Below are 27,319 nucleotides of genomic sequence, written 5' to 3' on the forward strand. Positions count from 1 at the left end.
TCCTAGAGTTCTGGATCCCCCGTGACCAGAGCCTGGCCTCAGGATTGGCCCTCCAAAGGGAAGTGCCATCCCACAGCCCTGTAGGCCAATGGGGCAAGGTTGGAGGGGTTTGGCTAGAAAAGCGGTGGCCGTAGGGCATGTCTCTGCATGACCTTAGGCCACCTGAGGCTGAAATTCCACAGCGGTGATTTCGGGGCCCTTCTGATATGCTGTAACAATAAATTAAATAATTAGACCTCCTAAATTGGAGACAATTTTAAAGCAATGGTTAAAAACAACAACAACAACAACAACAACAACAACAACAACAACAACAACAACAACAACAACAACAACAACAACAACAACAACAAGCCTCTTCTGTTATGAATGATTTTGGGGCCCTTCTGATATGCTGTAGCAATAAATTAAATAATTAGACCTTCAAAATAGGAGACGATTTTAAAGCAATGGTTAAAAAACAAGCCTCTTCTGTTATGAATGATTTTGGGGCCCTTCAATTTTGAGGCCCTTCTGTTATACTGTAAAAATAAATTAAATAATTAGACCTTCTAAATAGGTGACAATTTTAAAGCAATGGTTAAAACAAACAAACAAACAAACCTTTTCTGTTATGAAATAGCTGTATAAACCTTTTTCATGATTTCCACTTTACAGTTCAATCTTGTGTTATATAGAAAACTAGGATTTCTCATTTCAGCAACTCAAATATACCCCAAGGGTTTCACTTGAGAATGTGCAGCAACAAAGCTTGCAACTTAAAGACCTGTTTGTAATTTGCAGAAAGTTGGGCAAGGCTGAAGGGGTTTGACTAGAAAAGGGTTGGCCGTAGGGCATGCCTCGGCAAGCCCTTAGGCCGCCTGCAGCTGAAATTCCACAGTGGGGATTTCAGGGACCTTTTGCACATGATCTCAGCTCTTTGCAGAGACCAGGGCACTTGCGCCCCCCCAAGGTTGCTACCAGGGGCTTGTGGATTTTTCATGACCCTGTGCCCCTTAGGGACACTTCAAGTCTCGGGGGGGGGGGCTTCCTGAAGACCCAGAAAAGCTAAAAAGAAAATGCAGGTCTGGAGAAGCTCTATTCCTATTTACCACAAAGCCAAAGTAGACGCTGAAAAGCGCAATAAGATGTCCACATGAGTTTCAGAATGTTAAGTTATGCTCATGCTTGCTGGAGATCCTTTGTAGAAAATGAGCTCATGTGCCTTAACTCTAGTTTTTGCCTTGTGACTTCAGCATGGTGGTTTGTTAAAATCTGTTAATTTTGGTTTGTTGAGCAATATTTTGCAGATTCCTCAGAAACTGCAGGATTCTGCCACTATAAACCTTGCTTTGGTAAAAAAAAACTGATTTTAGGTTAACTAAGGAAGATATTGAAAGCAAATAGTCATATGTTATAGTTAAACAGAACCTATTACCACCTTTTGTGGGCTGCAGTGGTCAACATCAAGATGAACCAAATGAAAAATCTTTTCATTGACTCTTTTGCTTTTCTTCCTCACAGGAAAAGACTTTGACTTGGTTAATTAACATATGTTACAACCTAAATATTTCTCACAGTTTTTAATAAAGATCAGACACTACTTCTTTAGTTTTGTTTAAAACTTCAAAGCTTACATGACCTAACTTTCTATGTAGGCTATTACACACTTTTCATGTAGTTCTGAGTTCTTAACCACATTTATGGCTTCATTCCTTTGGCTCTGAGTCATCACATATAGATCCTTTAGATAACCATTTGCCACCTCTGCACCATTTTTCATTATTTTGCATTTGCCTTTCTCAAAAATTATAGCGTAGCCATCTTTATTTAATTTTGTTACACTTAATAAATTATTCTCTAAGCTTGGCACACACAATACATTTTTAGAGTTTGCTTTAAACAGTTTACATACACAGAAGCTGTTCCAATTACAGATGCTGACTTTCCATCTGCTAGCTTCACTATCTTTTGAGCTGAAGGGGTTAAGTTTGTGAACAACTCTTTTCTCTGGCACACATGCTGAGAAGCTCCACTATCTAAAAGCCATAAATTACTTTGTGTGTTTTCACAAGCTTTAACGATAGCCAAATAACCTTCACGCTTCCACGTTTGCTCTTTAAACATCTTTTTTCTTTTCTCCACTTCATCACATCTGGGACAGTTTTTAGAAATGTGTCCAGTAAATCCGCAATTATAACATTTAACAGCTGAAACTTTTTCTTGTCTGGCTGTGAAGTCATCATCCATGGACCCTCTCAGTTTACGCTGATAAATGACATTCTCTGCTGCCTTATCATGTTGCCTCTGGTCCTCCCCCACAAGTCTCCTGGACAAATATTGTATTGTCAGGCCTTTCTCTGGCATGTTTTCCAAACTTATCACCAGATTCTCCCAGCTGTCATCTAGGCTGCTCAAAATCACGAAACACTGGTGTGACTGCTCAAACTCCATCCCTTGCTCCTGCAGCTGGAGAAATAAATCTAACATCTCTTTAATATGGTTAGAAACATCTTCTCCAGGCATTAAACGTTTGCAATATAGCTTACATGCCACAGCCATTTTGGACCTGACTATATCTCGTCCATAGACATTCCTGAGTGCCTGTCAACACTCCTGGCTTGTTTTCAGATTCCTCACATAAGTCAGTTGCGAATCTTCCAAGCACAATATTATTGCAGCTCTCGCTTTATCATTGTTTACATGTCCCTCATCATCATCATCATTATTATCATCATCATCAGGAGGATTTTCAACATACTGCCACAGTGACTCTCTCCTCAAGTACATCTCCATCTTAAAAGACCAGGACATGCAATTAGTGTCATTTAGTTTTGTACACATTATTCCACTTGCCTGTTGCATCATGGAACTTGCTGTTACAGTCTGCTCCTCGTCCTCTGAAGTACTTCCATTCTCAGTTACTTCAGCACAGTCAGACTCAGCTCTGTTCCAAATTCAGCCTTAGCTTTTACGCGTTTCTTCCTCCCAGACATTCATCACTTATCTGCTAGAAAAACAATTTCCTCTGGGCACATAACCCTGTTGAGAATTTTGATTATAACATGTATTCTCATAACATCAGCAGAGTAAGGAGATATTGGTTAGCAGAGATACTTATGAAACTATGACACTGAGAGAGTAAAACCAACTTAATCTATTTACATATACACATAGAGAATAGACATTCTTCTGGCAGCATAACATGACATGAAGCAACACGCAGCATAGGAAAAAGTGATCTTATAGCAGAGTAAGATGTTCATTTTACACATGACTTATGTACAGTTCTGTGACCAATCAGAAAATACATTACTTCATTTTCTGTTACATCAAGTTTCATCATGTATGCAGCTGTACAACACTAAGTCTTAATCCTTGATACCCACACAATCAGTACAGTGACTCAAGTAAAATCAGCCATTAACTATATAACATTAATATTTAATACATTTTCACATCAAAATCTCAACTTTTTTTTTAACTTGCCATGCGATTTTTATTGCAATGAGAGGGCATGGAAAAATCAAAACATGTGAACATTTGGGTTAGTCATACTGCACTCAGCTTCAAATATGCACTTTTCCAGTATTAGCAGCTTTTTAAAAAGAGGAACATACCATGCCAGAGCTAGAAACTGGATTTTTTTAAAAAAAATGTTGTCAGTTTCCTCAGCCTTAAGGTTGCTGATTTTGAAAGTCACAGCTTCTAACCTGCTTTTCATTATTGAATGACATCTAGACACAGCACAACTTAGATGCTTTTTTAAATGGAAGAAAGAGAATGGAGCTGGAATGGCTGCTGTGTTCTGAGTTATCTTTTATGAGATTGCTCAGTGCCTTTGCTAACAATTACAGGCAGAAGGAGGTCATGCCTTCAAACAGCTTTTGAATGATTTGCTGGTGAAGCTCAAAGGAGTGAGAGAAATAAGGGTTAGGCAGGGGAGGGGAGCAGAAGGATCTTCAAACGTATTAGATAAGTGAAAAGTTGTGCAACAAAATGCACCTTGTTGTATGTTGTTATTTTTGTTTCATAATGATTTGTGTTTTCTTTATAACTAATTAATTACTAACTATTGCTCCATTATAAGGCAGCTGTAACTCAGTAACTCGCGTACAATTCTTACTGCAAATTCTTGAAATGTGAATGTTGAACATCATAGTTGATTTGGGCAGCCCAGAATGTGGAGATTGAAGAGTCAGAATCACAAAATCTATCAGGATTTTCTAAGCTTCTTCTGGTGTAGTGTGTGGGATAGTTGCGTATTTGTCAAAATGGAACAACCATTTTGTTCTATCCCACACAGTACACTAGAACACAGACAGAGTTCTAACTTCTGTCCTCTGAAGATGCCAGCCGCAGAGACTGGTGAAACATTAGGAGGAAAAAAATTCAGAACATGGCCAAAGAGCCTGAAAAACCTACAAGAACCATGGGATCCAAGCCATGAAAGCCTTCGGGAATACATATTTTCTTTCTTTTCACATTAAAATGTTTGTGTGGGGAAGTTCCCCTGAAGTCAAATTCAAGTTGCTTGATAGAGGACAAGAAAGGATCATTCTCTACTCTACTGTTTAAAGAACTTACATAATGCATTGCTTCAATGGCTGTTGTTTGCCACAAGTGGTAACAATTAGCCAATATAATAGACCCCTTCAGTTATTCAAAATCCCTTTACAACTAATTCATGAAAATGGAGATCATGCTGGGGCCCTTCTCTATTGTTCTCTATTGTTCAGCTTTCTAAAGTGAAGGATGTCCTCAGTCCATTGAGAAGACATGGAAGTGACCCAGTCATTTATGACCCACATTTTTCCAGGTTCCCGGTTTCCTGGAGGGACTCCAGGGATGCATAAATATCACACCCTTAAAAAAATCACTTTTCTCAGTGTCTGAAAATAACTATTATAAAGTAGTAAAGTGGTAGACTTCAAGGTCATACCTCTTCAGATCTAATGTGGGGATATTCCTGATTTTTTAAAGCATCCCACAATTCTCATATTCTATGTTATAATTTGAACTAACAAGATGAGAAAAGCTGCATTGACAGCATATTCCAACTATACGCTCACATATTGTTCTTCCTGCTATGTCCTGGATAAACGTGTACCCAGTTCTGGCATCTATCCCTCAAGCTCCCCTGTGCCCAATGAGGCAAATAATCCTGCTAATTATTTATTAAGGACTGCTTCTGCTGTCAATAAATTATCATAGCTATCTCCTGGAGGCCTTGGATTCTCAAGGTTCTTGCACCATATGGCCATAAAGCATGTTTTATTAACACTGAGTGGAAACTTTATTATTATTTTTTTCAGTCTTTCTTGCTGGCATCATGTTGTTCTAAATTATGCTTATAGTATTGGCTTCTTTTCCACTTGTAAGATTCTGAATTCTATATATGCTTTATCCCAAATTAACCTTCCATTGACATACCTTACTTTTCTTTTCTTCATCTTTCTATTACAGAAGGATTACCTTTCATTTTTCTCCAAATTAAATTTTTCAGAATGTTCTTTTTCTTGTCTTACACTTTGATTTTTGAGGAACAACTGAAACTAGAATGTAAAAATTATTTGTGCTGTGCAAATCTTCCTTCCTCTATGTTTAGTGAATAATTCTTTTCCAAAAAGGTGAAGTGGGAAGGTTAGTAATTGCTTTGAGGAGGGAGTAATTTAATTAACTTTTCTGTATGTTGGTACTTAGTAATTCCCAGTTAGGAATGGTTGTTGTGTTGTTGTTTAATAGCCAATATCTTCACTTTAACTTTTATAAATCTAAAAGCAGCATCAAGCAGCTATGAATTACACCTCACACATAAGCTTGCTGAACACATAGTATTGTTTGTGGTAAACTGTATGAAAGTGAAAATGGCTGCCAATGTGGGGCCAATTGGAGAAGGCCTGAATGTAACCATAGAAACAACTTCATTCACTCAGTACATTGATTCAGCACTTCTTTCTTGCTTCTGGTGAGATCAGGCTGGATAATACTGTCCACTACATTTTCATACAAATTATACAGAAGTCATATTCAATGAAGAGTTCATTTAAAAAAACCAAGAAAAAATTTCAGAGTAGCACAAACATGTCAAGACAAAGGGTCATTTGGTGACTACTCTTATAAGGAAGTCTTGACAGCAGTGGGCACCATGATTGTCTGAGATGATATGTTCTGTAATGGTATATATTTATTTATTTATTAAAAACATTTTAGATGACCTTTGATCTCCTGTTTCAATCATCAATTAAAATTCTAGCATTTTAAAATATCTGGGTCTTCTCATTTATTTTGAAGAGCAAATAACCCATATGGGAGATTACCACAGTATGGATCACTGTGGATAGACTACCTCTTCCCAGGAAAAGTCATAGCTAGTGAACTAGGAAAAGCTGCTGAAAGGTATTCAGTGTCTGTGTAGCTACTTGGGCCTTTGGATGAGTATTCTCTGAAAAGCAGGTGGAGTGTAATGCTATCCAGATAGGATGCAATCTTAAACAAAAAAAAATATTAACATTTTGATGAATAACCAGTTTTCCTATTTGCTACTTGTTCTCTCCCCTGTCACAGATTGCTACCTTGTCATGGTGAAGGGGCTTGAGTAATTCAGAGAAGCTATGGGCTATGCTGTGCAGGGACACCCAAGATGGATAGGTCATAGTGGAGAGTTCTGCCTAAATGTGATCCACCTGGAGCAGGAACTGGCAAGCCACTCCAGTATCTTTGCCAAGAAAACTCCATGGACAGAAACAAAAGGCTAAAAGGTATGACACTAAAAGATGAGCCCCTCAGATTGGAAGGCCCCCAACATGCTACTGAGGAAGAGCAGAGGACAAGTACAAGTAGCTCCAGAGCTAATGAGGTGGTTGGGCCAAAGTTGAAAGAACGCTCAGCGGTGGATGCACCTGGAAGTGAAAGGGAAGTCTGATACTGCAAAGAAAAATACTGCATAGGAACCCTGAATGTAAGATCTATAAACCTTTGTAAGCTGGATGTGGTCAAACAGGAGATGGCAAGAATGAAGTAGCTGCAAAGGGTTCCGCAGCACTGCTTACCTTTGCCCAGATTCCCCGGATGACACGAAGCTGTGCTGGTATCTCGTGAGAGAGGTTTTGGACAAGGGGGAATGGTAGGCTATATAAGGACTGTTCCCCACCTCATCAAAGAGGTGGTAAGAATACACAGAGGGATTATACCAGACAGATCTGGATGTCCTGGACAACCCAGACAGTGTGGTTGCTGACTTTGAGCTAGACATCCTGAAGAGTGAAGTCAAGTGGGCCTTAGAAAGCATGGCTAACAACAAGGCCAGTGGCGGTGATGGCATTCCAGCTGAACTATTTAAAATCTTAAAAGATGACTCTGTTAAGGTGCTACACTCAATATATCAGAGAGTTTGGAGAACTCAGAAGTGGCCAGAGGATTGGAAAAGATCAGTCTACATCCCAATCCCAATGTAGGGCAGTGCCAAAGAATGCTCCAACTGCTGAACAATTGCCCTCATTTCACATACTAGCAAGGGTATGTTCAAAATTCTACAAGGTAGGCTTCAGCAGTATGTGGACTGAGAAATCCCAAAAGTACAAGCCAGATTTGAGGGGGCAGAGGAACTAGAGACCAAATTGCTCACATGCACTGGATTATGGAGAAAGCCAGAGAGTTCCAGAAAAAAAAATCTACTTCTGTTTCATTGACCACAGCAAACTATGGCAAGACCTTAAAGAAATGGGAGTGGCTGACCCACCTTATCTATCGCCTGAGAAATCTATATGTGGGACAGGAAACAACAGTTAGAATTTGATATAGAACAACTGATTGGTTCAAAATTGGAAAAGGAGTACAACAAGGCTGTATATTGTCCCATGCTTATTTAACTTATATGCAGATTACATCATGAGAAAGGCTGGAGTGGAGGAATCCCAAACCGGAATTAAGATTGCCGGAAGAAATATTAACCTCAGATATGCAGATGATATCACTCCGATGGCAGAAAGTGAGGAGGACTTAAACAGTCTCTTAATAAGGGTGAAAGAGGAGAGCACAAAAAATGGTCTGAAGCTCAACATAAAAAAAATGAAAATCATGGCCACTGGTCCTATCACCTCCTGGCAAATAGAAGGGGAAGATATGAGTTCTCTCAACGAAATCCAGAACTCTACTTTCCTCATCATTTTAACAAGCTATAGGAGGTTGAAGCAGTTCAATATAGATATGTGGCTTACATGATGGTCAGGGAATGTGTGATCTATTGGGTATTGTTGCATTGCCACTCCCTCTATCTTATAGCCAGTAATGGGGGATCATGAAACTTGTTGCCAGACAACATTCTTCATTTCTGGTATGCACATTAGGGTTAACTTCAGAAAGCGGCACAGTTAGTTAAAACAAAAATATCATCCTAAGCAAATCTGTAAAGGATTTATTCCTTCCTAGAATTCATCCCTGAGAGTGAAAGAGGAGAGCATAAAAAATGGTCTGAAGCTCAACATAAAAAAACCCACTAAGATCATGGCCACTGGTCCCATCACCACCTGGCAAATAGAAAGGGAAGATATAGAGGCAGTGACAGATTTTACCTTCTTGGACTCCATGAACACCTGCTTCTTGGGAGGAAAGCGATGACAAACCTCGACAGTATCTTAAAAGGCAGAGACCTCACCCTTTCCACAAAAGTCCACATAGTTAAAGGTATGGTTTTTCCAGTAGCAATGTATGGAAGTGAAAGCTGGACCATAAAGGAGGCAGCTGCTGAAGAATTTATGCTTTTGAATTGTGGTCCTGGAGGAGACTCTTGAGAGTCCCCTGGACTGCAAGGAGATCAAACCTATCCATTCTGAATGAAATCAACCCTAAGTGCTCACTGGAAGGACAGATCTGAAGCTGAGGCTTCAATACTTTGGCCATCTGATGAGAAGAGAAGACTCCCTTGAAAAAAACCCTGATGTTGAAACCGAGAGGAGAAGGGGATGACAGAGGATTTGATGGTTGGACAGTGTCGTTGAAGCTCCCAACATGAATTTGACAAAACTCTGGGAGGCAGTGGAAGACAGGAGGGCCTGGCATGCTCTGATCCATGGGGTCATGAAGAGTTGGATATGACTTAACAACTAAACAACAACTACAAATAATTTATTCCTAAATGTTTCAACAGTAGCCTATTTAGGGAGAGAAGTGGAAAGAAAGACATCAGACAAAGCTTCCATTTTGTACAAAACAGCATCCCTACTTCTATGTGAGAATAGCAGGATGTTATCTTACCACTTACTTGTGCAAGAAGCAGTACAGGAAAAACTATGAAGCAACTATCTAAGTCCTATGACAAACACCCACTCTTTCCATGTACTATACATCTATACAGCAGAAGAGGGACATGTCCTTTTCTTGTCTGTGAACAAAATCATTCAGCTTCCCAAATGGCATACAGTGACCTTGTCTTTCTAATCTGTAGTCACTCCCCAGTCACCCTTATCTGCCTCCTCCTGAAGTTATATGGTCTTCTTTCTGTTCTGATGTTTTCTGCACCATGTACTTTTTAGCCTCTTTGGGGAAGAGGGTTTGTCCTTTATGAATTTTCTTTTGAAGTGATTACACAGCACACCCTCAGGATAAACAGAGACATTAATATTCATAGGAAGCAGGGAGGATTCGATCACCAGGGCCTTCATGGGAACAGCCTAATAATCTGGTAGGAAAAAGGGAAGACAGACAGTGTAAACAAACAGTGACTTTCAGAGCTATGATTAAAGTCTGTGTCCCTGAAAGTTAAAACAAGAGCTTTACACACACACACAAACACACACACACATTATCAGTAGTTGCCTTTGTGGCAAGACACCCAGAAAGATAAAACAGCAGTCTCATTTTTTCCTGAGCATTCCTTGCAGGTACTGAAGGGTCTGAATATTGTTTAGCTAGATTCAGAGAAGATCTATCAGTGGCTGAGATACAACTATATAATTGTCTACCCTCTGCTGATAAGCATAGATGGGGAAGGCATCAAAAGCATCTTGGTCTGGCCCTGTCATGGGCCCTGTCATGTCTGTTTACTACAATAATCAGGATTGAATAGAAATCCAAACAAAACAAAGAAAAAAATAACTATTTTTAAATGGTTGGATTGCATTTTATTGTATATACTTATGTAAAATTATCCATGCATCAAGCTACCATTTAGTTAATGGAACACTTTGTATGAAGGAATGAATACAGTCTTTAATGAACCAATAGGGTTGAAACTTTTTAAAAACTGAATCTTCTGGGGTGACTAGGCAAGGAAAGAAGAGTAGATTAAGTTGGCTAAGTTCACATGTTTTAAAACTGGGCCCCTCTTATTTTCCACTGTCCAAATTGCTGTTGCTGTTCACAGGATTCCACAGTGCATTCCCCAGCTGCCCTCTTCCACACCCCTTCCCTTCATCCTTACCCTTCATGTGTAAGAGTCTGTTCCAAACAGTCTGGAATCTTTTTTTTTAATTTTCTTTTTTTCAAACAGACATCGATCTACTTTGAAATGTTTATCAGCCTCCCGCAAGAACTAAGAACAGTGCTGTTAAAAGTAGGAAGGTAAAAGCAAAAAGCAAAGCAAAGCGTGCTGCTTATATACCGCCCCATAGCGCTTCAAGCACTCTCTGGGCGGTTTGCAAGTTAATTATGCAGGCTACACATTGCCCCCCCAGTGAGCTGGGTACTCATTTTACCGACCTCGGAAGGATAGAAGGCTGAGTCAACCTTGAGCCGGCTACCTGGGATTTGAACCCCAGGTCGTGAGCACAGTTTTGGCTGCAGTACAGCGGTTTAACCACTGTGCCACGAGGCTCTATATAAAAGAAGGATAGACACTGTAACTGTCTCAGTGAAAGACCAGGCACAGGAAGAAATCAGACTGACGAGTAAACAAGGCAGCCTCAGCACTGTAGCTTTGGCACTTATCTGACACAGCGCTACATTTGACAGCCAGAGTTTTTTTTTAAAAAGTAGGAATAATGTTCAGAGGACATGGGCATTCACTTGAGGGGAATTATACTGCTGTGATGATATAGTACATCTCACTTAATATGTTACTGTCAATGTAACCATAGGACACTACTGAACTTTTCTTGGACCAAGGCAGGCAATTGTTCACACCAGAAAAGACAAAAAAAAAGGTGATGTGAGGGGAATCTACACAATATAAACAACTCCTTGCCACCTTTCCAAAAAGAAAACAATTTCTGTAGAAATACACCGGCCTTCTGCGTGTTTAGCTTTTCATCATGTGCTTGACAGAAAATATATCATTTTAACTGTGCCAACTCTGATGAAAAAAACCTTGAGTATAATGCAGTGTAGTCACACCCTGAATTTACTGTCATCAGTAAGGGGAGGATTTCCACAACATTTCACATTTCCTCTGAAACCTGCATTTGAACCCATAAGAAAGTTCACACATGTTTATGAATAATCTGGCCTTTCTCACCAGATTACTCATAAACATTTTCAAACCCACCTATAAGGTCAAACATAGGTTGCGGGGAAAATATGACATGTCATAGAAATCCTTCTCCTAGTCTTCAGAAATAATTTCAGGCTGACACAGAAATAAGCATAGAAAAACAATACAACAATATGCCTTTCCATGATTGTTTAGAATTGCTAGAGAATTATGCCTATAGCAAAGTTTTGAAATGAAAATAGAGGTTCCTGGGTGAATAAAACATACCAATATTTTTATTACTAGGAAAAAAAACCCTTTTAAAAAAAGGGAAAGAGAGATGAATGAAACAACTTCGGGAAAGATATCAAGACAAATATGAAGGCGCAGGCAGAGTATCCAAGGATTTCCAAAGGAATTAATTGAAATTTCAGATGGCCCAGGCTGCATTTGCTTATTTATAGTAGGAAATAATTATTTTGTAACTTGAAAATTGTCTCACTTTGTTCCTGATAAAGAAAGTAGGATAATGCAGTTGGAAAGGACATACAGTGTGCAAGTCCTATGCCAACATGTCTCTGTGATCTTTCAGTGCTAAAGAATAAGCCTTAGAAAAACATTCACTTGGTGGTGGGTAGTAATGATGTTACTTCTCCATGAAGAGTTGACAACTGACCGTTTGTGGCTGCGGGGGCATGGCTGGATCAGGAAAGCCGGTATGGAGGCCAAAGAGGAAAGCACGAAAGCAAGCCTTTATTAGGCTGCTCACCCAGCGCGTTGCCCCTTCTTCTTTGAAGCATCACCCACCCATCCACCCATGTAAGAACAAAAGTAACTGGTCACTTCGGGGCTGGATAGGAATTTTTGACCTGCCCCTGAATTGGCTTAAAGGGGAGCAGGTATGTTTTCGGCCATCCCGTTTTTGTTGACGTATTTGTCAAAGGGTTCTTGTTTCATCAAGCATTCTATTTGATCACACTGGCAGGCATGTGTTTTTAGGTGAGTTACAAGGGGCACCTGAGAGGGGTGTAAGCCGGTCCACTTCTCAGCTTTGAAGATCAGGAGGTTTCGGGCTGGGAGGGGGAGGAGCAAAGGGATCTACAGGGCTCAGAACATTTAGAGCAGTGGTTCTTAACCTTTGTTACTCGGATGTTTTTGAACTGCAGCTCCCAGAAACCCCAGCCAGCACAGCTGGTGGTGAAGGCTTCTGGGAGTTGCAGTCCAAAACTCCTGAGTAACCCAAGGTTAAGAACCAGTGATTTAGAATAAGCAGCCTCGGGCAGCCTGGGCTCTGCAGATACCCCGGCATTATGGGAACTCAACAGGAGGAGATCTGGGTCTGGGGTAAGGCTGGCCCCAGATTCAAATCATGATTCCACACTTCCATAGGTCCCTTTGTTAAGGGGATGTTGTTTTTCAGTTAATTAATAAAGTGTGGCTCAGTTTTCAACCCACCTCTTGTGTCTTCCTTTGTTATTCCGGGCTGGCTGGGCAAAGATGCTCTGACAATCAGCAAAGAGCATCCATGTTTGAAGAACAAGTTTAAGATAAGAGTGGGCATCCTTTTCAGCCGCAAGGGGCACATCAAGTGAACATGGTGTAGCCAAAGGTTGCATGCAAACTCTGTCTCTTTTTCTCACATACACAATCCCGACATACGGGGATGGTGAGATTTGAATCTAGGTCTGTGTTTCCAACATCAATGCCTCTGCTTTACTAGAAGTGATAAGAAAGCAGCAGTTTTTTTGTGTGTGTGGGTGGGGAAGCATCACTTTGATTAAGAGATGCTTTCATTAGGACTCGCCAGTAAGGTTGCTATTCTACTTCTATTAAAAGCAGAATTAGAACTGAAATCCCTCCACATCTGCTCAGCTAATAAGCAGGGAAGTGGGGGAAAATAAGCCCAGAGCAATCAAGGGTTCCCTTGGTGTTTAAGTTGGCTGCAGGTTGCCCATCTCTCATTAAGAAATGAAATGACATATGGCTATAGGAGGAATATGTATACATTACATGCCAAGTGCCAGCATGCTGGATGATGTATAGAAGTAATTCCCAATCCTTTTTTGAATCATGAGCCCCTTCTGTAATAGCCAAGTAACCTGCCACCCCTGCCATATTTGCATCAAGATACATTTTTAATGGGGTAAAGTAATCTCTTCTGAGAAGGTAGAGGCTACTTCTAATACATACATATACGGTACATACGAACTTTAATATCCCACTCTGAAAGGTCAAAGAAGAAATTATTTAACAAGGGCTACACATATAAGGCAATGTAGGACACACACACACCCAGAAAACACTTTTCAACCCCCTTAGGGGTCATGAGACTTAAGCTGGAAAACATTAATGTGTAGCATTAAGGCCAAATCTGATAATGGCAGGAATTGCTCATTAGAAACTGTGGAGGCTACAGAAATGTGGGGGGTTGGGAAGAAAAGTACATGTGTACGATGTACAGTGGTGCCTTGAGTTGCAAACTTAATTCATTCTGGATAATGGTTGTAACTCAAGTTGGTTGTAACTCAAAGCACAATTTTCCATAGGAACACACTGAAAAGCAATTAATCCATTCCGGCTGTTTTTTGGTTGTATCTCAAAGTATTAGTTCCCATAGGAACTAATGCAAAAGTGGTTAATCCATCCACTACCACTAGGGGGAAACTTTTTTAACCTAAGATGACCTCTAAGGTTAAAAAAAGGACAGGACAGGAGGGAGGGAGGGAGGCAACAATGGGGAAAAGAGGCCTTTTTTTCCGGTTGTATCTTAAAGCGCCGGTTGCAAGTCAAAGCAAAATGTTGTGACTGGAGCTGGTTGTAACTCAAATTGGTTGCAAGTCAAGACAGTTGTAAGTCGAGGCACCACGGTACATGTAAGGTAAATGGAAGATTTTGAGGCCCTGAATGTTCAGGTATGGTTCTTATGAATATTTTCCAACTCTTTCTAAATGGCATAGTCCTGACCCTCTATCACTAAGCAGCTACAGAAAGAAAATGTGAGGTGTAGTTTTAATGACAAAATTGATTGATGTTATTCATTTGCAATGATCAAATTTCAGCATCTGTCACCAAAAATATTTTATAACTCATATGAATTCCTCTGTTAAGACTTACGTTTAATTTTGTTAAGTTCTTCTCAATATGTTACTAGAGCAGGGATAGGCAAAATAGCTCCCTGGGGGCCCAAAAAAGTCTCCAATCAAAAGTTCTCCTGGGAACCCTTACCCTCCATATTATTTGGTTGGGAAAAAAACCACCACACATTTTGAGGAGCTCAAACCATTCCTTTGTGCACTCTAAAGGTCATGTTTTGCAAGGGCTTCAGTGCCCCCACACCCCAATTTATTTTCAATGGACACTAGAATGTGCATGATTTATTATACTGACTCAAAGAAGATGGTAGAAGAGTACATTTGCCTGGTGATCTCCCCTCCCCACCACACATTTCATTCTAGCACAGCTCTATAGTTAATACACATAGTTTGGAAAAACAAGTTATCTGATAAGGGGTTTTCTAAGATGGAGGAGGGGAAAGAAATATCCCTTGGCCAAGTTTGGTGTGGATCAAGGTTTGTAGCTGTTACATACAGCACTGATGTTACCTGTCTGTCATGGGTTTGGAGGGAAAGTTCCATCCTATGGAGAGTGGAAGGCGGGACATCAGGAGGAGGGGCTGTACTGTATATATATGTGGAGCGTGTGTGAAGAGTTCAGGAGACGCTGGGATGTGAAGAAGCAGCAGCTGGGAAGAAGAAGCTGGTGTGGGAGTCTGTGTGTCAGACAGGGTACTACTGTGTGTCAGAGTACCAACCTGATAGGTTCAGGTGTCTGTATGGTTAGCCAGAACTGATAGGTTCAGGGTCTGTGCTTCAAGTTAAGGGTTCTGTGTGAACCAAACTGTGTGTATGTATGAGTGAAACTAAGCCACGTTACTATATCTTATTCACCTGATCATTTTATTTTCCCTGTGTGTGTTTTAAATAAACCTTGTTCTTTATTTGTTTAAAAATCCATCCCTGGTCTGTGTGACTTCTTAAAGGGAATGGTTGGTGGCAGCTTAGTTAACGTGTGGCAGATCCCAGTAGGTCTGGGTTTGTCACATTGATTGGTGTCCAGCGTGTGGGATACGACTGGTCCAGTTGTCCAGCGGTCCAGCAAAGCCTTGGCAAGTGTGCCCAGAGCAAGGGGGGTCTAGTCAGGGACAATCTGAGAGCACGTAGGTAATCTTCTAGGTGTACCTCACGGGGGGGTGCACTAGTAGAAGAACGTGTAACCTCAGATTGGGGACTAGATTAGGGAGCTCTGAGGCAGCCTGTTTTGGCGGGAAAAAGCTGAGGCAAAATTGTAAAGTAGAAGTGAGCTAGCTTGTCTGCTGAGAGGCCCAGCAGAGGGGGGTAGACTCTAGCTCGCAACTGTTGCAAGTTAGTGCTGAAAGGACAGCAGCAATCTATAGGGAAAGCTGGTTCTGAGGCAAAAGAAAAAAAAAGTGGTCGTTTTATTTTGAGGCTTGACTTTTTGGAAGCAGCCTGTTCTGGGGGGGGGGATTATGCCCTTGACTCGAAGCCAAGTAGCAGAAATGGGTGAAGTGAAAGACCCCCAGATAGACCAAGGTTCTGAGGATGAATTTGGCTCAGTGCAAGGTGACAGCACGGGAGAACAGAACCCAGAACTCAGAAAATTGCTCATAGCCCAACAGCATGAACTGAGGATGAGGCAATTTGAAGTGGAGGAAAGATTAGAGAGAGAAAAAATGCAGGAAAGGGAAAGGCAAAGACAATTTGAAATAGAGAGAATGGAGAAAGAAGAAAGATTAGAGAGAGAGAAAATTGCTCTGGAAAAAGAAAGAATGGCGTTTGAATTAAGAAAATTGGAAATGATGAACCAGAACAATAATAACAATAGGGATTCTGAGGGAGGCCAATTGTCTAAGGCTGACCTGAAGAAATTCCCTGTGTACCACAAGGGAGATTGTCCTGAGGTGTTCTTTTCCTTAGTGGAAAGAGCGTTTGTGGACTTCTCAGTGAGGGAAACTGAGAAGATGACCATCATGCGATCTTTAATCAGTGGTAGCCTGGCTGAGGTTTATTCAGAGATGCCAGAGGAACTGATGAGAGATTTTGCAGAGTTTAAAAAACTGGTGTTTGCAAGACATGGGATAAATGCGGAACAGCTGAGGCAAAGATTCAGGTCCCTCACAAAGAAACCAGAGCAGACTTTTACCCAAGTGGGGGCCCAATTGGTGAGGCTGCTAGAGAAATGGCTATCTCAGGAGGGGACAGAGACCTTTCAGCAGCTCAAAGACTTGATAGCGCTGGAACAGTTCTATTCAGTCCTGCATGGGGAACTGAAATTCCAGGTGAGGGAAAGGAAACCAAAATCTGTGGCAGAAGCAGCCGAGATCGCAGATTTTATTTCCCAAATAAGAAAGCCCTTGGGTGAGGGGAAATCTGTAGGTAAACCCAAAGAAACCTACAGCAAGTACTCTCAGGGACCAGGAAAAAACCAGCAAGGGGGAGGGGCCCATGGTGCAGGGAAGCCCTCAGACATGAAACCAAGACCTCAGATTTTGGAGGGAAAACCAAAACAGGATGAGAAAGACTCAAAATACACCAGAAAATGTTATTTCTGTCAGGGAAAGGGCCATCTAATCTCAGAGTGTGAGAAATTAAAGCAGCTAAAAGGAATTGTGCCTCAGGATTCGAGTGGGACCAAGCCAAAAGCTGTGTTCTGTGTCCAGAAAGAGCAAGGCTCATTGTCACTGAGGGAGCCTGTTGCCATGGCTACTCAATCTGGAACAGTTACATCTGCTGATCAGGCTGAGGAAAATGGTCCTCTTGTGGAGGTAAAGCGCTGCCTACTGGTGAGAACAGATTCTCAGTTGTTTGAGACAGCAGGGGTGGACGTAGGAATACTTGACCGTCAGTATCGGGGGCTGCGGGACACTTGTTCCCAGGTGACCCTGTGCCATCCAGATATTATTCCTAGGGAATATCTAATCCCAAATGAGAGCATGAAGGTGGCAGGGATTGAGGGGCAGGTGATCTCACTGCCAGTCGCGGAGGTACCTGTCAACTTTCAAGGCTGGAGGGGAGTTTGGCGGATAGCAATTTCATCGACTCTGCCAGCAGCCGTGCTCGTGGGAAATGACCTGGCTGAACATGTGAAATGGGTGCTAGTGATTACACGTTCACAAGCCACCACGGGGACAGTTCAGGGGGGTACTGATGAGCCAGAGACGGAAGCAGGTGGGGGGAGTTCAGAAGCTGTGGTGGAAACCTTAACCACAGACAGCAGATTTGGACAGGAGCAAAAGGCAGACGCCACTCTCCAAAAGTGTTTTGAACAGGTGACTGACGCCCAGCTAACACCTGAAACCCCAGTGAGATTTCTGGAGGAAAAGGGGATTTTATATAGAGAGACCCTGAGGAATATCTCAAAAGGGGGAGATGGGATCAGAGGTCAGCTGGTGGTACCTGAAAAGTATCGCCCCATGATCTTACAAAGGGGGCACTCTGACATGTTTGCTGCACACTTAGGGGTGAACAAAACACAGCAGAGAATCACACAGAATTTTTACTGGCCTGACATAGGGAAGCAGATCAGGGAGTTCTGTAAACAATGTGATGTGTGTCAAAGGCAGGGGAATAGCCGCGACAGGACCAAAGCAAAGTTGTGCCCTTTGCCTGTGATTGACACTCCGTTCAAATGCATAGGGGTGGATATTGTGGGACCTTTGCCCAAGGCCACAAAGAGGGGGAACAGGTTCATTCTCACCATTGTGGACCATGCCACGAGGTACCCTGAAGCCATACCCTTGACTAACATTGAAACTAACACAGTGGCAGATGCCTTGGTGGGGTATATGTCCAGGATGGGATTTGCCTCAGAAATAATCACAGATTTGGGAGCATCGTTCACATCGAAGCTCATGAAGCGCTTATGGCAAATCTGTGGAATTAAGCACAAGGAAACCACTGCCTATCATCCTGAAAGTAATGGGTTAACTGAGAAGTTTAATGGGACTCTAATGCGCATGATTAGGGCTTACTTGGCAGAGAATCCAAACAATTGGGACCAGAAGCTGCAATCCCTTTTGTTTGCTTATCGATCAGTGCCACAAGCCAGTACCGGGTTCAGTCCATTTGAACTTTTATTTGGGAGAAGGGTGAAAGGGCCCCTTGATTTAATCAAACAAAATTGGGAGCAGATCACCCAGGATGACCCACAAGACGTTGTGACAGATAGAGACACCTTGATGAATGACCTAAAGAGAAACCTAGAGCTAGCAGCAGAGACCCTGCAAGCTCAAAAGGTCAGAAAGAAAGCCTGGTGTGTCCAGAGAGCCGGGGAGAGGCACTTTAACCCAGGGGAGGAAGTGCTTTGGCCTAGGTCCTGTAAAGAGAGCAAGTGTCAGCTGGGTATCCCAGAAACAAAATATTTGGGTCACATGGTAGGGGGAGGAGTGATAAAACCCCTGGAGGCCAAAATAGAAGCTGTTCGTGATTGGCCCAGACCCAACACCAAGAAAAAAGTCAAATCATTTCTTGGGTTGGTGGGCTACTACAGAAAGTTCATCCCGAGGTTTAGCGAGATTGCGGCTCCGCTGACTGATCTGACGAGGAAGAAGGCTGATGACCGCATCCCGTGGACCAGCGACTGTGAGGAGGCGTTCCAGAGGTTGAAGCAGGCGCTCATCAACTCTCCAGTGCTGCGTGCTCCAGACTTCGACCGGGAGTTCATCATCTACACCGATGCGTCTAACAGCGGGGTAGGAGCAGTTCTGTGCCAGGAGGATGAGAATGGTGACCAGCATCCAGTGTCCTACCTGAGTAGGAAACTTCAAAAAGGTGAGAGACATTTGGCAACCGTGGAGAAGGAGTGTTTGGCCATAGTCTACGCGATCCAGAAGGCCAAGCCTTACATCTGGGGAAGACATTTTGTTCTGTGCACTGACCATTCACCACTGCAATGGTTAAAGACGATGAAAACCCACAATAGCAAACTTATGAGGTGGGCTTTAAACCTGCAGGACTATGACTTTGAAGTGAAGGTGGTCAGAGGGTCAGTGAACTGTGTTGCTGACGCCTTGTCAAGAAGACCTGAAGAATGAAGACGGCGAAAGAAACATGGACTATGTATATATATTGATGACAAAAAGTTAAAATGTACCTGTTTTTTGAACTTGGTTTGTATGAATAAAGGTAAATTGATGTAATGTATATGGTAAATGTTTAAATGCCTAATTGCTATGGTTAACTTAGAATGTAAGTATAAGTAAGTATGATATTGTATGTATAACTGTTTTGTGTATTTTATCCAGGTTGTTTTTTGGTGAAAAGCACCTTAGCTTTCCCCCTACAAAACAACTTATAAAGAGGGGAGGTGTTACATACAGCACTGATGTTACCTGTCTGTCATGGGTTTGGAGGGAAAGTTCCATCCTATGGAGAGTGGAAGGCGGGACATCAGGAGGAGGGGCTGTACTGTATATATATGTGGAGCGTGTGTGAAGAGTTCAGGAGACGCTGGGATGTGAAGAAGCAGCAGCTGGGAAGAAGAAGCTGGTGTGGGAGTCTGTGTGTCAGACAGGGTACTACTGTGTGTCAGAGTACCAACCTGATAGGTTCAGGTGTCTGTATGGTTAGCCAGAACTGATAGGTTCAGGGTCTGTGCTTCAAGTTAAGGGTTCTGTGTGAACCAAACTGTGTGTATGTATGAGTGAAACTAAGCCACGTTACTATATCTTATTCACCTGATCATTTTATTTTCCCTGTGTGTGTTTTAAATAAACCTTGTTCTTTATTTGTTTAAAAATCCATCCCTGGTCTGTGTGACTTCTTAAAGGGAATGGTTGGTGGCAGCTTAGTTAACGTGTGGCAGATCCCAGTAGGTCTGGGTTTGTCACAGTAGCTAGAATCCTTGACACCTGGGGCAAATGCCCTGCCCCCCCCCCCGAGGTGGGGACACAAGCTTCCCTAAGAAAAAAGGAAGAGGAGAATGCCCATTAAAAAAAGAGAGAAAGGCTCTTGCATTTCACTCTTGTTGTTTATGATATCCAATGCAGTGTTGGATTTCATCCTATGTATATCCTATACAGTTTTCATTGTTAGTACTTGCCGACATTGGTTTGCTATTTTTTCAGTGCTCCAACATGCATTAAGAAATCTGCTTGCTCTCTCTTTTGCATTTCGAAGAACTATTTTGTAGCTCTTTTCTTCCCTGCTGTCTCCACCACCACACATCTTTTTTGTCATGCTGCCACCCTCTCTTTTTCCCCAACCCAATTCTGCCGAAATGAAGAAACTCACTCCGAGATAAATTCTTATCCACAGCAAAAGTTCTGTCCTCTGTGAATATCCTCAGTGGTTTTGTGGCAGGGGGCGGGGGAGGAGGGCGAAAGGCAGTGACGGGAAAATCAACTGTGAAATGAGCAGATCCTACACCTACAAGCCACCTTCATGCACAATATACTCTGTATTCCCTCATAAAATGAGACCAGCAGCTTGGGTAAAACATAGCTCATGCATTCTTCTCCCCACAGTTGGCTTCATTGGCTCTCAGAATAATTGTTAAGATGTACAGCTGAGAGAGGGAGGGAGGGGAAAAAGTATGAATATATTTCCCTCACAGTGTACTCAGCAGGAGCTGAGACATTGCATTTTTAGAACAGAAAAAGCTCTCAGATTCAAGCAATGAGCACACAAGTTGACATAAAACATCACCCCACAAGCCTTGAGGTAGCTAATTAATGAAAAACAGTTACAGTGAACACAGCCCTCAGAGAGATCATGTTGGGGAATGATTTGAAATATGGCTTTGTAAATATGGAATATTCCACTTACATGACAGTCATGACAAGGTTCAGTTGACATTCTACATTCACTACCCCATTTCCCCCAAAGGGTGTGTTGGGGAGATTCAAGGTATAATTAGCAGCTACTATTTTTTTCAGGGTACCATTAGAATCATTCCAAAGCACTTGATGAGCACATGAAGAAGACAAGAAGAAGACTGTTTATCAAGGGGTTATGACCCTGACTGCTTGATGATCTGATCACCTGATTCCAGAGAACATTCAAGACTGATTGGGTTTCTCTATGCTCTGCATTGGACTTCTTGAATTCTAGTTTAAATGGGTGTCTTTAAAAAGGCAATTAGCAGCACTAAATTTTGTTCCAAGAATATTTTTTTTAACTTGCTCCAGTGTTAACTATAAGAACTACTCCATGGTTGTTGTTCTATAAATATTGATATGTGTTTGATGTTGTTTACACCTGATTTTATAACTTAATAAAACATTTTAGAAAATACAAAAAAAAAAAAATAGAATCAGAGCATGTCACGTTCATCCAGAATTTCCAGTTTCCTCTTTGTGCACACATGCACAATGATAAAGTAATACAGAAAAACATTTTGGATGTAGTTATACTGGTGAATGTCTTATGTTTACTTTGTGTGGTATTTGAGTATTACAGTTCCCATTTCACTGCATTCTAGCTGCAGTATGTTACTGTGCAGCAGAACAAAACAACATTTTACAAGGCAGTTCTAAAAATGGCAGTAGCCCAAACAAAAATTATAACTTTGAAACTGGTCTTTGGATTAGCACCAAATCTGCCACAGGTATAGCCAACAGTCAGCTCTTGCTCTGTGCCAATTTGGGGAAGATTGATATATGGTTTTTGAGTTACGATTTTTTAAAAAGTAAAACTGTCCCTCAGAAATAGGAGACCCAAAGAGCTGCAAAGAGATTTAAAATATTTCATATAAATTGAAAATACCAATTTTGCTTATGTTGAAAGAGAATAGTTGGCCCCATCTGCTATTTTTATTTGGAAATAATCCAGGCTGCATAGGTTGAAATATTAATCTTCAAAAGAGGATTTCATATGGGGAAAACAGTGACTTTGTTATAATCTGAACATGTGTGGTAAGGTTTACAAGACAGATGATATTATTTAAAAATGGGTTTGCTTTAAAGGAAACAGTCCTCCAGAAAGGGGGATATTTTGCCATGTTTCTCCAGGGAATTAGCATACAGTCTTGTAAGGCATGTGCATTACAAAAGCACAAGCAGTTGTGCTTGTCCCAGTCTTGAGTGCTTTCAGTAAACATTCTGTCTGGATCTCTGAAACTAGGCTTCTGACACCAGTCTTCAAAGGGGAAATCAGCTCCAGGCATGAAGCAATCTGAACTTCTGAATCTGACAATCAGGACCCAGTTGAATTTTTAACTCCTTCCTGGCCAAAACAGGGATTTGTGCTTGCAAATGGATTCTGTATATGGCTGTAAAATATTTTTACAGATATTAAAAAAGGAATGGAGAACAAATATTCAGAAGCTGACACATTTATGATTTTGTTTTTGTGGGGGGTTTTTTGCCTTGTGACTGGGAATGGTCTTAGGTGATATTGGTAGAGTTCTGGCATTTATGTCATGTCATAGACTTAACAATTCAACTCGTCCCTATACAAGTGTTTGGTAAGTAAGAAAAACCCTAAAGATATTTTGTACCATCAGGTCAGTTTTGATGTGTGGTGATTATATTTTGATGTGTGGTGATTATATAATTAAATGTCATTTGTTAATCTATTTTCTTTATTTAACTTATATACCACCCAATAGTCCCTGTTTTTCTTCATTGTCTTCAACAATTTCTTCTGTGAACCAATGTAATGTAATGTGATCTCCACAATCCGTTTTTCAGTAGAATTAGGAACAGAAGTACCATACCCTACCAGTTAGTACACTGGCCCCACTCTCTCTCTCTCTCTCATATTTCTAAAGAAAAGATAATCTGTCATATTGCAAATAATAAAATACAAAGCTTAACATAGTAAACTGTCATCTTATATTGTTATATATAATTAATAAAGATATATCGGATAAATGTTGGAGGAACTGTGGACAAAAAGAAACTTTGGAACATATGTGGATTTCTTGCCCCAAAATAGAAGCATTCTGGCACGAGGTAATTAGATGGATAGAGATGCAAAGAATTAATTGCAAATCTTATAGGCACCACAAGATCTGAGATGACTAGAAATTGGAAAAACGCTCAAGATCTCTCATTACAAGCATTTACAAATAAGATATGGCATACAATGTTGATGGAAAAAATGACTAATAAAGTTAGATTATAAAGAGGAGAAATAAGGCACATTAAATTCACTGAAAATTGGAAGGCCTTATTAAAATATGCCACATGGTTTGGAAAACAATTTGGAGCATTTAGATTGTTGGTCAATATTTCTTTAAGATGTTAAGGGGAATGATGTAAATGTGATTTGGAGAACTGGGAACAGCAATTGGTTAACCGTTAACTTATATAACACTGGTCTCACTCAGGAGGGACACTGGATGTGAATTCAGGAAAGAATAGACAAAGGCATGAAAATTTAACCACAAACTGAGCCTTATTTTAATCTTTTTGTTAATCCTCAGTGTATTGGAGTTAGCATGGAAAATACCTCACAACTGCCTCAGTACAACTCTGTAAACATCCTGGTAGATGAAAGTGATGGTTTCTAGTGCACACACACATTCATGGGACACCGTACAAAGGAATCCAGATGCAATCATTTGTGGAATCACATCAAACTTGCCTTTTTCCCTGTATTGTTTTATCAAAGTACTCATGGCAGCATGGATAGACAAAACTTGAAAGCATAACGAACAACAAAACATGAAATGCTATGTGCAACATTTGGAAACAAAGAAAAAGTTGGGAGAAAATTTCTGATGCCTTTGTTTCACTTCAGAAGCAGGACTACATCATTCAGAACTCCAAAACATGCAGAAAACTCGAGAGATTATAAGAATTCATGAAGCAAGCAAGGAAGGTTCCCTAGCTTTCATTCTACCAATGTTGGTTGATTCTCTATTTGGACCCTCTGCTACTAATCTCTTCTGCAGAGTGAGTCTGGATACTACTGCACCATGCTCCTGGACACCAGATAGCTTGATTCAGGTGACTGGACCCAACTTTAATGTTCTTATGTCCAGAGACATATTGCAGCAACAGTACCAGGTCTCTGCCATGAGCAAAATATGTAAGTTACCCTAAGTAATTTCCCATGGCAGCTATAGCTAACAAGTCTCCACATTTGGCTTCCTGTTCCTCTGCCTGTAAGCTAAAAAGCATATTTTTGTTATCCAGACATGTCTCACCATGCTTCTCCTACATATTGTGGCCTTGCTGTGCTTCCATAAGACTGCCACAATGTCTTATTTTAATTTATTGATAGCACCTCACCAGTGACAAAATTCCTCAAACAACCCTGTTGTGCATGTAACGTTCCCATCCTTTAACTGGGCCCAAAGATATATTTTTTTGTTCTTCACATCTACAATAGAGGGCATTTATTCTGCCTATTCCATCTCTGGTCTCCTCATTTCTGTGCTATGCCACCTAGACATCACTTTGTCTTGTTCAGGAATTCATGCTGAAATATGAAAGCAGCCAAATTCAAAAGAAACAGAAAAATGAAGTTAGTAAATCCTGCTGATACCATACAGTTTCTCTATATTATGGTGACACAGAAAGCAGTGAACAATGAATCATGCCCCCAAGAACAATACCATCTGTTGTAAAACAGATGATACTTTTCATCATTACACCGACAGAGCTTGTTAATAGAATTTTGATTTTTCTTCCCCCAGTGGATGGGAATATATATCTAGAAGTTAACACTGTGCTAGGTGAACATGGTGGATATAAGAACAACCCCTGCCTGTTTTATAGAGGCAGATACTAGTAGTTAGCATGAGATATCCCTTCCCATAGTATGAAGGCCTGGGCTTCTCAGGGAAATGCTTTAATCAAGCAGCGAAGAGCTGTTCCTGCAAATGAAAACTTCCCCAGATGGCTTTTCCTCTCCCTCCAAGGATTATCCAAGTTCTCTGGTTCCCAGCCCTGCCTTTCGATCCTTTGGAATCCTCATCTATTATGCTCAGTTTCAATGACTTCTGCACAACCTTGGACATTTCAGCCACTGATTTTGGTCTACTTTGCTTTTTTTTAACACCTAGGGTTTCTTTATCCTGCTTCTCATTTATATGTTACTCATGTCTTGCTTTTCTGGATCTTTTCAGTGGATTACTAAATATCAGTTTTATATCATGTTGGACATACTCATTGCTTCACCATGAAAAGTGATTCCAGATGAAACCCAGGTGGCGTTGGTAGTCCGCACCGCCTTTTTCCACCTCTGGCGGATCGCCCGGCTGCAGCCCTATCTTGACATGGCGGCACTCACTACCTTGGTGCATGCGCTCGTAATCTCAAGATTAGACCACTGTAACACGCTTTACGTGGGGCTGCCTTTGAGGCTGATGTGGAAACTTCAGGTGGTGCAGAATGCGGCCACAATCCTCACTGGAGTGAGAAAATACCAACGTATTTCTCCAACTCTGGCTGCATTGCATTGGCTGCCCATTTGTTTCCGCGTCGACTTCAAAGTCTTAATGCTTACTTACAAGGCCCTAAACGGTTTAGGACCTTGATATCTGGCGGAACGCCTGCTCCCACCAAGGTCTACCCGGATCACCCCCGCGAGTCAGGAGGTGAGGCTAAGGAGCCTGATGCTGAGAGAAGCCCGGAAGGAAAAGACAAGAAACTGGGCCTTCTCGGCGGTGGCTCCTCGCCTCTGGAACAACCTCCCTTCAGAGATTTGTGTGGCCCCTATGCTGGGAATCTTTAAAACCCATTTAAAAACATGGTTGTACATCCAGGCCTTCCCTCCAGTGAATACCTGATTTCTTTTCTATTCCTTCTTATTTTATTCTCATTCCATTTTATTGTAACTGTATCAAATGATTATGTAATGTTCTTGTGTTTTATTGTTTTATCCTATACTGGAAGCCGCCTAGAGTGGTCAGGTAGACCAGATAGGCAGGATATAAATCAAATAAATAAATAAAATAAACCCACTGACCTGCTTAACTAACGGCTCTTGGACATACTCCTAAGTAATGTAACAGGGTACCTGGAGAAGTTTAATTGGCTCCAGACAGGATTCTTGTCCAACAGGAGCCTCTGATACTTCATCTTAGCCCTTAGGAATAACGCAATGGCTGAAATCCTGCTGCAAAACTGCATGCACATAACTCCTGATGATGTCATCAGTTGCAGACCTTAATCTTTATGTTAAAGCCTCCTAGCCTCTTTCCCATGTTCTGAGGCTCCCTAGGGATCCTTTTACACCTCATGAAGCCTTTAGGAATCTCAGGATTGGGGGCTGGGGAAGGATTTAATGCCCGCAAATCACCACCACTAGGATCGGGGAAGGGAGGATAGGAAGCTTTAAAACAAAAATTAATATATGCAACTGATGACATCATGTGGTCAGTTGTGCAACAGGATTTCAGCCATGATGAATATTTACTTAAACATTTTCAGCAGCAGCCCCTTGTAATGTGAAAATGAACAGCTAAGTACCTGCTTTCTAAAAAAATAAAACAGCACCCACTTCATGTATTCAAATTACTTGTGCATATTTCTTTAAAAACCAACAGCAACAACAGCACAAGAGTCTATGCTGAAGGCATTATAACCCTCTACATTGAGCCATCAAAGGGGGCAAAAGCCTTTTTTGTGTCATAGCATGACATTTCTATCTCTCTGATCAACAGCAGTTTGGCTCACAACAGAAAGAAGCAGAAGGTAAATGAAAGGATGTTGCAGAAAATAGAAAAGTGATACTAGGGAAAAGACTAGGAAGAGCATGTGTGTGTTATTGAAAGAAAGTGAGGACCAAATCAGAGACTGCATGTTTGCTAAACACATATTAGCTCATTTGGCTAAAATAAAAACACAAAGAAAACAGCTGAAGGTGAGGGTTGTTTTCTATACTTAAATGGGTAACAAGGTGGTGGCAGTGAAATTGCTCTTTCCCCCATTTTGCATGCTTAGCTATTTGAAGATTTTCCTCC

Source organism: Pogona vitticeps, chromosome 2 (assembly GCF_051106095.1).
Source record: "Pogona vitticeps strain Pit_001003342236 chromosome 2, PviZW2.1, whole genome shotgun sequence".
NCBI lineage: Eukaryota > Metazoa > Chordata > Lepidosauria > Squamata > Agamidae > Pogona > Pogona vitticeps.